Raw genomic sequence first — 15655 nt, forward strand, 5'->3', positions numbered from 1 at the left:
CCCCCCCCCACACACACACACACACACACTTTAGAGGTCTAAAAAGTCGCTAAATCTAGTGACAAAGTGTTAAGCTAGCAACACTGCAGACAGTTAGCAGAAAAACATCAAGTAGCTGGCCAACTGTGATGGGACCCACCTGTCACTCAGAGAAGCCACTACCCCGCCAACCAATTATGCGTATAACTTTATGAAATTTGAACAGGTGAATTTAGAAATGTTTATTTCTGCTGTAAAGTTGCATTTTAACATGGGAGTCTAAGTTTTTGGCATTTCTGTGTTTGCTTCATTTTTGAGCCCAAGGGCTGCGGCTTTGTGCTAATTAGCAAATGTCAACTTGCAACTTGCTAACATGCTAAACTAATATGGTGATATGCTGGTGTGTAAAACCGTAGCTTGACGTTTTTGCACTTTGGTTTTTGAACTGATTAAACAACTTGATCCTACTCTCAGGTGCAAATTGATACAGTTTATTTCCCAAGATGTCAAACTATTGCTTTAAAGTCAAACAAGTTTCAGGGACATTAAATAAAACATGACTTCAAGCTAGAAAAAAAAAACTGGAAATGAGAGGTCATTAAATTCAGCCCTTTGGTGGAGAAAGAAATCAGAACATCCCAAAATCTCTCCAGGAACTTCATTGTCATGACAAACATGCTTAGAGCAGACAGGAAGTAACTTGAGCCAAACAGGAGGGAATCAAATCAGACATCGCTAGCTTGTTTTTCAGGGCAATTATATTTGACATAAGGCACTTTTCACTCATGCATCAGTGCTCTCCACTTTCAGGGGCTGCTATTGGTCCAGTGGTTTGCCTTTCTTCTTCTCAGTTTTACAAAGTCATTTTGCTGGAGATGATGAACAATGGCCGCCTTTTCAGAGATCCTATAACCTTTTCTTCCTGAGGGACCCCACTGCAATCAAGTATGCAAGAGCGTATTGTTGTTATTGTGTATCCGCTTTGCTTGCACTGTCCAAATTGTAATCTTTCCTGCACTGCTTAGAGATATCTTTAGATTCAAAGCAGATTTAATTGTCAGCATGATCTGACATGAAATTAGGTTTTATTGGCTTCATCATTTTGCCACATTTATCTTTTAAACCTTTAATCTAATAAAACCATTTTTTTAAAAAAAATCAAGAATATCAAGAATCACGCCGTTCCTGCCTGCCAGTATTTTCCTGTGTTTTATGTTTCAGCTCCGGAGCTGTCTACTTTGTGTCTGGGAACATGCATCCTCCTCAGCCTTTGTGACCTTATCTTCCCTCCCCCATGGGTGGGCTGTGACCTTGGTAGCCTGCAGCCACCGCAGGTTACAAATTCTCACCCTGGAACGCTTGTAATCCCGGGGATGTACTTCAGTACACTTTGTGCTCTTTGCCCTTTTCTAAAATTCAGAGTGAACCTAACAGGTCAGAGGTCAACGTACCGAACAGAAGCTGCAGATAAAAATAGCAACTGATACATAGGTCATCTAAAAATGTTCGCTCCTGTCCATTCTCATTTAGAGAATACTTTGTTTTGCCAGCAACCTTTTGGGAACTTTTGACATTTTGTCCTGATGTCGCTAAAAACAGGAGTGAGAGGCCGTTTTGTTCGCAGAAAAGGAGGCTTGATGATGTGGATGTCTTTTTCCTTGTATGTAACCTCATACTGCTGAGAAAATGTCAGAATGCAGGAGAAAGAGTGTGCGGACATCAGATTCTCCGGGCCCTTAAGGGGCCCCATGCACTGACAAATAGAGCAGTCTGTCCTTATCTCTAACATGTAAAAATTCCACCACTGAAGCCAGGTTTTTTAACAATCTAGAGGATAAGAAAGGTCTAAAATTAATCTAATTTGCAATTGTGTTTGACTTTGTCAGGCTTCATTTACAGTAGTTGTACTATATTTAACAGTAAAGTGGTGTGATAAAAGATGACAGGTACCTTAGTGCATTTGTTCCCAAACTGTTCCAAATTCACCACCTGGGAACAAATCAGAGAGTGATGTTCTTTTAGAGTCGAAACTATGAATGAACAAACAAATCAAGCAAGCACACAAGTTATTTATAGACTTCTCTCTGAGGCATTACCAGCGTGGAAAAAATGCTTTTTTATTGCAGTGTCACAAGTTGACACCTGGCAGCCCTGTTGCAGATGAGCAGAGTGTGCTCTGTCTTGGGGAGCTGGGGTTTCCCGCTGCAGCTCCATGCAAGAACAAGCACCGAACAAGAGCTGAACAACAGCTAAAAGAGGGAATTACATACCTTCATTGTCAATACCTGCACCCTTCACTGTGCAGCACTGAGAGGAGTTTAGTCGTGTCACTCTGAGCAATGACTAACAACAGATTACTAAAGCTTGTTAAGGCGTATTAATATTACAGCGGGAAAAAAAGGGACTTTCACTGCGCGTTCTCTGTTGGCTGGTGCAGTATTTACCACTGCCGGAAACCTAGTGGCTCCAGAGTGTTACCAAACTACACCACCCTCAGGCAGAATGCTAATGTTGCCTAGAGTAGAAACTTTTTAGCTGCATCTACAAACTGATTTCACGGAATGAATATCTTTTTCGTCTGATCTTGATATGCGGCCTGTTCGTGATTGTACATTTCTGGAAGTTCAAAAACACAAGTAATAGTTTTTTTTTTTTTTTATCCATCTTTCATCTTAAAGGGGTTATTTGTAAGTTTTCTCTGCCGCCAAATGTGGTGTCTTGCCATGAGTGGGTGGTGGTGATTGGGTAAAGGAATGATGCTGAACTCGCAATGTTTTCTTCTAGACTGGTAAGTAAAGCTGTTGATGCTAACGCTGGCTATGTAGCAATAGCAAAACAGTGGTGAACAGCTGCCACAACTGGTCAGTGCTGCTGAGTGAATGTTCAACAAATTTGTGCAACCCCACTGCACTCTGTGCAGACATCCACACAAAAGCTGTTTCCCCACGATAATGTGATACAAGGTACGGCAATGTTGTTCAGTTGGTCCACCAACACTAGACAGTAATAGTTCAACAAATATTGGATGGATTGCTAGGACATTTATGTTGCTGACTCCCTGACCTTTCATCTAGCGCCATCATCGGGTCAAGATTTTAATTTGTCCAACACTTTGCTTTATGACCGAACAATCAGCCTCCACTGTACTTTGTGTTTAGTGCTAATTAGCATGTGTTAGCACGCTAACATGCTAAACTAATATGGTGAATATGGTAAACATTATAACTGCTTGTCTTGTCAACAGGCTGACTCAAAGCACCACTTCCTACGCACAGTCTGAGCGAGCTGTTGTTGTTTTCTCTCGACTGCAACGTCACAGAGAATAAGAACCAACAGATATGGTTTTCAGATTTATTTTAGACGATAAGGGTTCACAGTTTTCTTTTATCACTTTTAGTCGCTCCTTGTGCTTTACACACTTTCAAACTAACTCTCCAACTCAAGGAAGGCCTGCACACTCACCCACCTTAATGTCTCCCTGACTGTCTATGATGCATATCTAGTGCCGTCTGGAAACAACATCACAGCACTCGCTGAAGGGCTGTGCGGGCCGAGAGAGGCGACACCATCAAGACATCAGTTTGTTCCACATCACAGTTTGAGATACACAGACACTTGTGAGATAACCACTTAACACTGAGGTATTAGTTTGTCTCTTATAATGTTTATTTTCTGTGGTGACATGTTGCTGTTCATTTTTGTTTTTGCACAAATGCAAATCAGAAAATCTATGCAACTGTCTCTGGATGTTTGTTGGACTCATCCTCTCAAAGCTTCAGGGACATTTAAGGGATGATCACACTATCACCTCCTGACAAGTGTTGCGTGAGACGATGTGTGTGTAGTTTATCGGAGCTTTTCTCTCTCTCTTTTCATCCAGCTCCATATTTGTGTATTCTTCATAAAACACAGATGCCTCCTCTTGAATAAGACGAGACTTATCTGTTATTCAGGCTCCCCCTCTTTTTTCACTGTGGTCTAAATGCGTGGACCACCAACCTCATCTCCCCTGAGGAGTAAAGACAGGGAGATATGATGAAACAGATGAAATTCAGCTCAAAGCTACGGGACCTGGTGGTACTTTGTCTGGCCCATCTAGATCAGTCTGATAGGGTGTCACGATAAGTAACATGAAAGTGCCCTGTCATCAGCTTTTTTCTTCTCCTCTCTTCTGTCCCACAACATCACAACAGGGCGAACAGACAATACTTTTGCATGTTACTGCAAAATAGAAAGATGACGGCTTTAATGAGAAAGAAACACATTTCAGAAAGGCTTTGCAGATGTCTGCTCCCATAATTATCTACCTCATTGGTTCATCTGTTGTCCTATCCATCAGAACCATGTGTGTGTGTGTGTGTGTGTGTGTGCATATTCTCCATTACATGGTCTCTGGACAGCTCGAAGCTTGAGGCTATCAGTAATGTTTTATTATCGATCTGACGCTCTGTCAGATTGCAGCTTATTCCAGGAGGCCCTGAGTTCCAGTGCCAGGCCGCCTGTGATTTGTGAGTTGCAGTGAGGTCCTGAGCAGCTAACAGATTTACACTCTCCATCTCCACCCTTAAAACAGCATTTCTTCAGTGTTGGCTAATCTTACTTGATGTGTCTGAAACAGTGTTGGTTCTCCCTGTCAGACTGAAAGGCTCATTTCCTTTTATTTTGTAATACCAATGGTGCTATTTCAGTATTCCTCAGCAGGCACTTTCAGTAAATCAGTCTTTTGTTTTGGGCGTTATAAGTCTTAGAATTAGAAATATATATTTTCTCATCTATCTCTAGTGGTTTCTAGATAGCTTTGGCTTTGCTGCCTGACTCATACATTGGAAATACGTGGAAATGTGCATGTGGTATTAGAGTGGTACTAAATGTTACTTAGTACTAAAGAAACACTCCACAGCAGTGTTTCTGACACATTGCTGTTGCATTATAAAACATTTTCGATGTCCTGAGCACCATGAATTAAACTCTAGTCATCTCCATCGTAATGTAATGAGGCAGAAATTTGAGAGATGAATCTTACAGCTCCGGCCAATGGTGGAGAGTGATTAAACATACTCTCTCAAGTCCTGCATTTAAAGCTGCTATAAAGCATATTTTGACATCAATAATGAATCACATGATTACAGGAACTCGAAAGACCCTGTAGTGCTTTAGTATCTTTCAGCTATTTGCATTGATTTTACGGCCCACAACTTTACAGTTTTGGTTCACTCTCGCTGCTCTCATCAAACTTGTTCCCAGCTGCAGCAGGACACTGTCATTTAGCATGAAGAACATCTCATAAACCCTCTGTACATTACCAGTTCAGCACCAAACAACAGTTAGCAGCTAGCTGGTGAACTTACTTCAGTGGAGCATTTAGCAGCTAAAGAGCCAGATATTTCCCTCAAGAGTGGGTGGGGGAGTATGGGACTTAACTTCATCAGGTTGCCAGAAACACAATTTCAAATGAATGCTGATGTTGCTCTGTGTCTGCCAGATGTGCTAATAAGCAACTGTTTGCTAACACATTAGACATATTTTATTAAAAGATATAAAATATTTTACATTCAAAACGTGACCTTCATACTGACACGATACAACACTCAGAAAGAGACCATACTTTATATGCTGAAATCTGAAACTTTAAGTACATCATTATGTTTTATTTTCTGTTTTGAATGCAGGATTTCTACACTGCGGTGAAGGACTAAAGTATCTAATACTTCATCCACCACTGACCTGGATGGCTAGATATCAACACAGGTAAGTGAGAACTTTATGCTTTTTTTTTTTTTTGTATTTTGGGTGAACTGACCCTTTAACCTCCGTCTGTTCAGGTACCAGCCAGTGATGATAAAGGAACACAATCTGGCCTTCTCACTGCAGCCACCGCTCTCTGTCCTCAGGAGTTTGGCACAAACTTTCCCCTTTGGCTGCACCTCCACTTTCACTGCACACAGCCTCTGCTTCACACACACACACACACACACACACACACACACACTTCTCAGAAATATCACTATCAATAGAAATATGAAGTAATAACGAAATAAGAACTGTGGTATCTATAGCTCTACTTGTGTTCTACTTAAATATTTGCATGTGCTGCCTAAAATTAAGATAACATTGCCAGTTCACAGCATGACAGCTTGCTTGTTGACACAGCAGAAGCTGAATGAATGTGTAACGTCTGCAGACATTTAAACATGCTCCTATCAATGCTGTTATGATTACACACTACATCTTTCTGGGTCAGACCAAAGGAATGAGGTGGTTCCTGTGAAAATAAACATTAACTTCAAGATGTATTACAGCCAATTGTAAAACATCCACCAATGACAACATAAACCCTCACCTATCTTCCTTCAGGGCTCGGGATTGTAACTGCTATTGTGATTGGTCACCACAGGTGAGGCATGTTGGGGAAACAGCATGCCTTTCTCCTCCCAGAAAACTGTCTTTGTTTGCCTCTGACAGGGGGAATGTGTGGCTAAGCATCTATGTGGCACTTTGAGCGCTTGAAATGAGTCCCCTGTATTTTCCTAATGTGCACAGAGAAGCACTTTGATCCTCCCGAGCAGACGGGTGTCAGCTATCTGAGAGATGCTGCTAGCTGCTAGCTCTGACTCATTCCTCTTAAAGGCAACTTCAGTGAATTAGACACATAATTTAAACCAGGACTGAAGCTGAAAGCGTGATATTTGATAACAGTGTCCTTTTCACAATCAAACCATGCGTTGTCTTTATTTTTCTCTACAAATGTTTCTGGTTTCATAACATGGAGAGGTCGACCCGCCGAGTTGGCAACAGGTTTCTGATCACCTCACTGATAAGTCTGAATTCAATAAAAACACACCTGGCTCAGTGGAGGACCCGAGCCAACCAGACAGAATAATGTGAGCTAGAGCAGCCTATTACTGAGAGCACAGTAAACATTATTGTGAGGAAATAAATGCCTCTCTACACTGGAACGTTTGAACAAGTCCCCATACCTTTGTCCGGGGTCTGGAGGCTTTGAAGTCTAATTTCTGCCTACTGAAGCAGACAATGCTGATATCTTCTTGGTCAAGGCCTGGGAAATGAACTTGGGAAGCTCAGGTGAAACTCTAGAAAGCTTGAATATGATATTTCCTGTCTGTTCAGCTACTCTATTCTTGGCCAGATCTGTATGATGATTAGTTACTGGGACGTGGAGAGGTATGCATGCCTTAAGAGGAGGAGGCCAAAGCATTTAGTCCAGACTAAAACATCTCAACGACTATTCAATCAATGGATATGAAACTTTTGTTCCCCAAAGGAAGCCTAGTGACTTTGATTTTTCCTCAAGTGTCACCATGATGTTTCTTTAGTGGTTCAAAGTGAAATGTCATGTCAGCTATCAGATGGATTACCACAACAACTTGTCATTTGCTATTTGGAGGTCTTTTCTAATAACCTTGACGAACCCCTGACTTATGTGTCTCTGACTTTCGTAGCACAAAGTTTTATCTATTGTTTATTCAATATTTTGGTTTGTTACCAAATAGCTGCAGAACTATAATGTTTGTGTTAAGTTGTTATTAGCAAATGTCTCAGTAGCATGCTAACACGCTAAACTTGACTGTGATAATGGTAAACATTACCATTACATTACATTAGATATCAGCATGTTAGCATTGTCATTGTGAACATGTTAGCATGCTGACATTAGCATTTAGTGTATTCCCACTGGGCTGTTAGCATGGCTCTGGACCTTTGTTTGCCTCTTAGCTAACTAAAGTTTTTCTAAACGGCACAAGTTGCATTTGCTCAAAGACAGTGACAAAAGTTTAATTTTTCAAAATTATAAAATCCACAATAACTGCTTCATAATCACTATAAAAGCTGCGTTGTGTGTCAGAAGTAACATTCCTCTTGACAGAAGTATGAGAGTGTCCTAAAGTTTCCTTTGACGGGTGAATCTTTTTCTCCTGGTCCTGTTTAATTCTCCTTAAGGTTGCAGCTTATCACCTGCTCCAGCTCCTTGCTCTGCTTCTTCATGGTGCCTTTGATACTGGGGGGAAATGCAGGCTTTAGCAAAATAAAGGCCTGCTCCATGCTCTACTGATTAACCTCTGAATCTGTGATAAGCTTGAGAAATCAGCAGTCGTAAGCAGCAGCCTGGGATGGATTTGGATATGGGTCTCTAAGAAGTTTTCTACAGATTCTGTTGCATAATCTTAAGGATAATTTTCATAGGTCAAGTTTGACCTTAATGCTTATATGATTTGGAGCAGTTTTTCCTTATCTGAGTTGAGCGTCTATAGACGTGTGGATATTGTTGTATGCTGTACAGTTTATAAACCTGTAAATAACCTTAACTTACTTGACTTATAGACTTGAAAATACTGTACAGCTCTCTTATTCTATAAATGCTATAAGATGGCAAGATTTCTTGCTATTTTGCGAAAAATATATATTAAAGTTTGGTTGTAAAATGTTTAATATGTGGAAGTTTGTGTCTGAGTTAACATGTGCTCCATTACAAGAGCATTGGTTTTGTACCATCCAGTAATCTTGTGTGTTGTTATTTCAAGGTGGAGTCTGTGGGTTGGCTGTGTTAAACCGCCCGGCTCGTTGCCTCTGTAATGGAGTGATGTGTCTTTCCTGGCCAGGGGATTTCCTCCTTCCAGAAGCACTCAAAGTTATTACTGTGGAGGAGGATCTGAGCTCTGCTGCTACGTCTGTTTGAAGTTCCCCACAACATTTTGCACCGCTAACACTCCCAGAGATCACAGCGAGAGCAGCCACTGCAGCGCTGAGCTCACACTGAAAAGTCAATCATATCTTTTTTCTCTTTACAAAAGACAAATTTAATGTGATCTCAAGTTACAATCATCATGACAGTTGTATAAACTGCCTGAATCCACTTTCATCCACCTTTTATATTATAGACCCATCTACAGTATGTATAAGTGATGTAATTATGGATTGAATGCAGCATTTAGAGTGCAACAGATTACAGGTCTATTGATTCACATTGATTCCTCTGAAGTGGTTTTCTGTGTTGGCTCAGGCTCCTTTCTGTTCTCCAAAACAACTGGGTCTCAAGCGGCACTCTTGGATCACTTGTGCCTTGGAACTCGCTGGGACTTGTTCATGTTTAGCCCTGTGATTTATACAATTTAACTATGTAAGAGCTACAGATTAATGTACTACAGGACAAAGCCCTGCTTAAACTCTATCTGTGTAGCAATCTTGTCACAGGAGATATCCTATACACAATGAATAGACACACATCTGCAAAGGAAAGGAAAATTATTTTTGTCTCTTCAATTTAAGGATTATTGACAAGAATGGATGTAAACACTCTGCAAATGGAAATTTCACACTGTAAAATGAGACTATATAATTTTGAAAAGAATTGATAACACAGTCTACCTCTTATAAATGAAAGGATGAATTCACAAAAAAGAAAACAAAGCCTTTAAACACTGAGGGGTTATGCATCTGCAACCTTACTTGCACTTGGTATGACAACGCTTGAGCATGTCACAAACATGGATATCGTTTCACTACAAAATTAGAATACGAACGCCACACGATACCTTACCAAGGGACATACCGAGGGACAGTCCATACTGTCAGGTGTGTCTGGATGGAGATCATTTTCAACCGTAGTAGTTCGGACGTAGCTTTACTTACGCCAAGGTCTCCTACTGCACTGAAGCTTTAGTGATGTCCCTCACTTGTAAGTCACTTTGGACTTACATCACTCCATTTATTCACCCATGTTGTGGACTCATCAATCTCACTCTCAGTTAAATTGATTAATTTGTAAATAAATTGAAACTGCAAGTTTTTTCCAGACTGGCGCTAGCTGGTTAGCATGCTAACTTCAACAGAAGAAAAGAGTTGATAGGAAAAAAAAGCAGAACAAGAGTTAACTTTGATGTTGCTTTCCACCACTGGAAACAGCTCTTGGCAACTAAAGGAAGGAAGTTTGATGCTGAGCCCGTCGACAGATGGTAATGCAAACGTCGGCTGTGTTGTGATAGCATATAGCGCCTTTAAAACAACCGACTCAAGAAGGTTGTGTGAGGGGGAAATTCAATATTTACCACTTTGATAGCCTGCTTTGTCTTGCTTTAATCTTTATTATTTGACTGAAGTAGCTGCACCAATATCCTGACAATCTTCATTGTTATAAACAAAATCACATCACAACCAAATTGCATTTAGCAACAAAACTATTCAAGCATAAAAAGTATGACTTTAGCCTCGTCTTGCATTAAGCTCTCAAGCAGAAAGACAATTAAGGCTATTTGTCTTTTATATAGATCTTCATTGACCTTCTGCAGACACTATGCATCATCATTTATTTGCTGCACAGAGACGTACTCAAACTATTGACTGTTATTTCAAAATGATTTGAAAGCAGAATCAGTTTTGTGGTATCCGTCAGCACGGCTGCAGCTTGGAACCTCTCTGCAGCTTTAAGCAGTCAGTCAAGCAGTGGGAAAGTTTGGTTAAGTGTTTCTTTAATTACCATAAATCAAGCAGTTGGTGTTTTGACCAAGAGGATAAGAAAAAACATCCTTTTGAGCCTGTAAGAATGTTCTGTGGTCACAGGCAGGAATAATTAGTGGTATTCTCCAGGTCTGGATGTTGGCCAAAACCTGGCATTTCATCTGCCACTGTGAGCTAAATGTATATTGGGTTCAAATGAGCTGAAATAGACGTGCAGGGTTTCACGGCAAATTCTTCTCACATATCGTTTTTCTCTTCCCTGTGTTTAAGTCGCTCGCTCTAAGCCCTCTTTTCTCTCTTTTTCCCCTTGTTTTGTTATTTTACCTGGAGGTGCAGGTGTGAAAGGGTGAGGCCGTGGAAAAACATTCGATTCCATAAGCTTGTCATGAAGGAATCTATTGACTGACCTCTGCATCTTGGCACACAATGACAAATGGGTTTGCAATTTTCCGCCTGACTGAGGGGCAACAAAGCACATTTCCACTTTCACCGGTAGGCAGTAAGAGTACAGTCTTCCTCTAACATGCTCTCTAACCAGGCAGGGAGCGTTACACGTAGCCGGGCTCTTTCCTCTGGTGTTTGCAGTTGTTATGGCCAAAATAGACAATTACACTTGGTATGATGTATCAAGACAAACATACTTAAGTGAAAGCCTGACTTCACACAGTGAGGTAATCTGTTGATGAAGAGAGGAAGGCTGTGTTGTGTTTAGAAGTAGTAGTAATTTAGGGAATCTTTGATATTTAATCTAAAATATAACATAGCGCTTCTTGTGTGATTGATTGTCATGAATCTGCATCATTTAGATTGTTGAGCTTTTGTTATAATATTTAATCTGTCTGCATTTATGGCAGCCATTTTTTGTGATTTTTTCAAAAATGTTTTTGGACTAAAAGTTTGGTCTATATTTAGTCTATAAAATGTGTTGTCTTTGTGCCCACAGCTGTGCAGTTTATACATGACATTTTTCATATATTGCCCATTTTACTCGTCTTGTTTTTAGGTGCATTGCTGATATTATTCTATAGTAATTCTATAGTAATATTCCTATTTATTCTTTTTTTTGCACATTAACCATTTAATGTCCATTTGTTTTAGATCATGCATTTGTTTTCCACTTGAATTATTGTGTCTATATGTCTTTTATAAAGCCACTATATGAAACATTAATATATAAATAAGTTAGTCATCTTCCCAATCAAAAAGAAAGATGACTTCAGGTCTTCCCCACCCGTACATTATGTTCGCTACGTTCAAAGCTTTTTATTTAGTTATGCACATTGTTCGAATCATGTCTAATATCATTTCGTATCTCAGCATCCTGCAGGGCTTCACACAGTCTGTGTTGTAGTACATCCATCTTGTTTATGAGTGCGCAGCATCGTTAGCGACGGCTGGTAATTCCACGCTGCTAACCAGTGTTTTCACTGCTGATTGAATTGCTTCCAAAGCCAACAAGAATGTTTAAAGTGGAAGCTATGGAAATGAACCAATTGACCTTTTTTCTGACCCTAAAGATCTCCACACCCTGTGGGAGCAGAAACTGTCAGGCGGCACCAGAGTCGGGAAATCAAAGGGATCCATGCTGTTATTAGTGCAGTGGCACCCTGAGACCCACTGCAACTCCTCCAGCATGGCCTCCACACACACATTGTTGTTACACAGCTATCATTTCAACATGAGGATTTCATTTTGTATTAGGAATGTCAAACTATTCAAAGATTGATCATAAATCAATCACACTCACAGATTTTATGCCCTGTGTTGGCTTGATTGCTACCCAAAATTTCACCAGCAGACTCTCTCTCTCTCTGTGTGTGTGTCTGTGTGTGTGTGTGTGTGTGTGTGTGTGTGTGTGTGTGTATGTATGTGTGTGTGTGCCCTGATGGGGGAGTCCAGCAGAGCAGTCCAGCAGGGCGATTATGTCCTGTAGGGATAACCTGTCATGGTGCTGTGAGCCTAATTGATGCCTCATGCTTTTCAGGGGGCAATTATAGCGCCAAAATGTCAAGACCTAATTTGTGACTCTGTAATGTGGACCCATGGGCCAGAGGATGGGGTGACACGGCTGCTCACACACTGGTTTGGTCAGCAGATGTGAGGGGCTGGGTGGGGGTTAAAACTACAGGCTGGAGGAGATGAGAGGAGAACTTTCAAATTTCAAAAACCTAAACTCCAAAATTAACTGAGACCATCTCCTCAAATGTGAAACTATTTCCATTCAGTGTTGTGGCTGGTTGAAACAGAGCTCATTTGTGAAATGGAAAAATGTAAATGCTCAAGTAAAGTACCTAATTTTATAGTGTTATAGTGAGGTACTTCAGAAAGTGCAGTCAGAGTTTAATATCATTTTAGCCAAAAGGACTTGGACATGTTCATCTTTTAATGTTTAATACTCTTTGAAATAAAAAGATTATTTATTGTTTTATCAACCACAAACCTTCCTGCTAGAGTTTATATCTCTTCAAAACCCTATCAGACAGAAATATATATTACAGTACATTATACATATTATATAAGTGTATCCATCTCCCTTTTACCTCTTGTCGACCTCCTTCCACTGTGTTACAGATCCTACAGACGGCAGCTGTGTGTTTGTTGTACCAGAGCAGATTCCTCTGCTCAGTCTCCTCCAGGTACAGTCCTGCGTGTTCAGATACCTTTAGCAAAACAAAACACTGTCAGTCACTGCGAACGCTCAACAGTGTCGTTCACTGCCCGGGCCTCGTTGGAAGTGAGAGACTAAAATCTGCCGAAATGACAGTGCCTCAGCTTCTTCCTCTTCTTTTCCCCACAACACCTAAACATGGTTGTTTTCTACTAATGTCTCCATGGAGATGCAAACAGAGGAGCATATTTTCCACTCGAGCTGACAGCTTGCGATGTGGAGTGTCAGTAAATCAGGTATGCTGGTCTAATTGCTGCTTGCGGAAGGCAGACCACAAAATCCTCTTAGCTATGACACTGAAAATGATTGAACTCAAGCGGAGTGCAATGTACAATGCAGCGAGTGTGAAAGATGATTTTCTTTTTTGCAGGCCAAAAAACATGAGTGATGGATGGATGGAAGGATAGATGGATGGGTGGGAAGATATTTGGGACCACTGGCTGCAGATTTTTCCAGAATGCCTCTCTCTCTCTCTCTCTCTCTCTCTCCGGACTCGGATGAAAGCCCAAAAGTATCAAGTGGATAACGCTATACTTACACTTCTGCTGTAATCCCTATAAACACACATGCAGCTCATAATTTGTGCGCACGGCAATTTACTAAGGAATAAACAAACAACAAAGAGCCTGAAATCAATAGTTGCAGGATTCAAATGACACAAAGCTGCAGGCACCATCCCTGCGCAAACACACTCTTAGAAGTGGCCACGGCTTTAGAGCAACAGGTGAGCTCCTCGGTACCTCCCCTGTCTTCTCCAGTGCAGCCTTCTAAATATAGAAATTATGCTCTCTGATAATTGGGGGCAGACAACAAAGCCGGTTATATTTCCACCCTCCTCCTCCTCTTCGTCTTCCTCCTCCTCCTGGAGCTGCTAAGTCATATCCCCAGCTGACAAACAGCGGGGCTGAGATCAGAGTGTGAGAGCTTGAGTGCTGAGGGAACACCTGCGCTGTCTGACTGGACTGTGAAGATTGACATGGAAGATCACTGACTTCCACACCTGCCCGTGGACCCATGCCATATATACACACACACACACACACACACACACACACACACACACACTTGATTGGGTTTCCTCGAGAGCCCTTTAAGACCGCTGCTGCTGAGGAGGTGGTGAAAGTCAGGGAGTGTCCATTAAACGTGTGAGACGGTCCTCAAAGAGTGGCTGCGGATGAGGGGTTTAAGTGTTTTCAGCGAGGAGCTGCAGACCACCTGGAGGAGGGAGAGTAGGTGGAACAAAAGCTTCTGTCTAAGGGCCAGGTTGACTCCAAAAACATCGGTTAAACAAGTGCCAAAGAGCACTTCAGGGCATCAGGTATCACAAGTCAGGATGTCCAGTGTGTTTAGAGAGATGACCTTCAAAATGTCAAAGGGGGGTGGAGGGGGTTACGCTCTTAGATTTGCACAAAGTGTGCTTTTCATGGCCACAAAGGTAATTGCAAGGAGCTCTGTACTGAAACTTTAGTCACTTTGGAGGTATTGCAACAACAACAACAAAAAAAAGCTGCCGGTCAAAGTCATGGACAAACTATTAAGCTTGGGAAGATGGGACAGGACAGGAATGAAGTACGTCCTGTCCATAACTTTCATGCTCGTTAACTTTTCTGAGAAGCTAAAGAAAGCCGAGCAGTGACAGTATCTTTCCAGAAAAACTCGCATCACAATCCCTTTTTCATGTTGTTATAGGCTTGCGTGTGTTTACCCGGTGGACAGGGGATGTCCATGTGTACGCAGGTTATAATACACTGTGGGATGCTGTCATTAATCGACGACAGAAGCGCGTTGATGTTCAAGGTGTGCAAGTGGGAAAGTCCCACAGCGTCGTGCTGCAGACAGGAGAGAGCTGGCAGCGGGGTTGACTCCCCGTATCGAGACACCCCCACTGGCTCGCCATCACACACACTTGCTGAGATCACAGGCTGAGCTTTCATGCTTCAACACAGATCTGCTCCCAACCGTGGAGGTAACTGTGCACAGATATGAGATAGTGGGTTTAAAAAAAAAAAAAAAGTTCAATTGCTTTGAAATAAAAAAGACGTTACACTTTACATTAAACATTTTTAACATATGAACAGAAAAAGACTTAAAGATGCCGCGGCCTCCTTTACGTTCTATGGTTAGATATTTCAACAAGTCTGCAATCCTCAAACTGTCAGCAGAGGTTACTCAATCCTTATTGCTCTGACCTCCACTTTTATACAGCTGCTAAAGTTACAGAGCCTGAGCTAAAGGTCAGATTTTATTTGGTCCTGATCATGTTGTTGTGGGACCTCTACATTCACAGTGTTCAGGAGGGACGCTTTGAAGTTTTATGCGTGCATCAGGTCTGCGACTCATCCCCTGGCATAATGGTGTCCATAAAGAAAGACAACATTGATCTCGTAAGCAGGTTTATATGTTTAGACTCTGAAAGACAAAAGCAACCAGTAAAGTATACTTCCTATTAAATATTGTGCTGTTAAAAGTAAAAACATGGGTTGTTTATAGGAAGACTGATTATGAGTGCACACAAAATACCTTCATCTCTGATCA

This window comes from Seriola lalandi, unplaced genomic scaffold (genome assembly GCF_002814215.2).
Source record: "Seriola lalandi dorsalis isolate HSWRI2012SDOR001 ecotype SW California unplaced genomic scaffold, Sedor1 jcf7180002054971, whole genome shotgun sequence".
Classification (NCBI taxonomy): domain Eukaryota; kingdom Metazoa; phylum Chordata; class Actinopteri; order Carangiformes; family Carangidae; genus Seriola; species Seriola lalandi.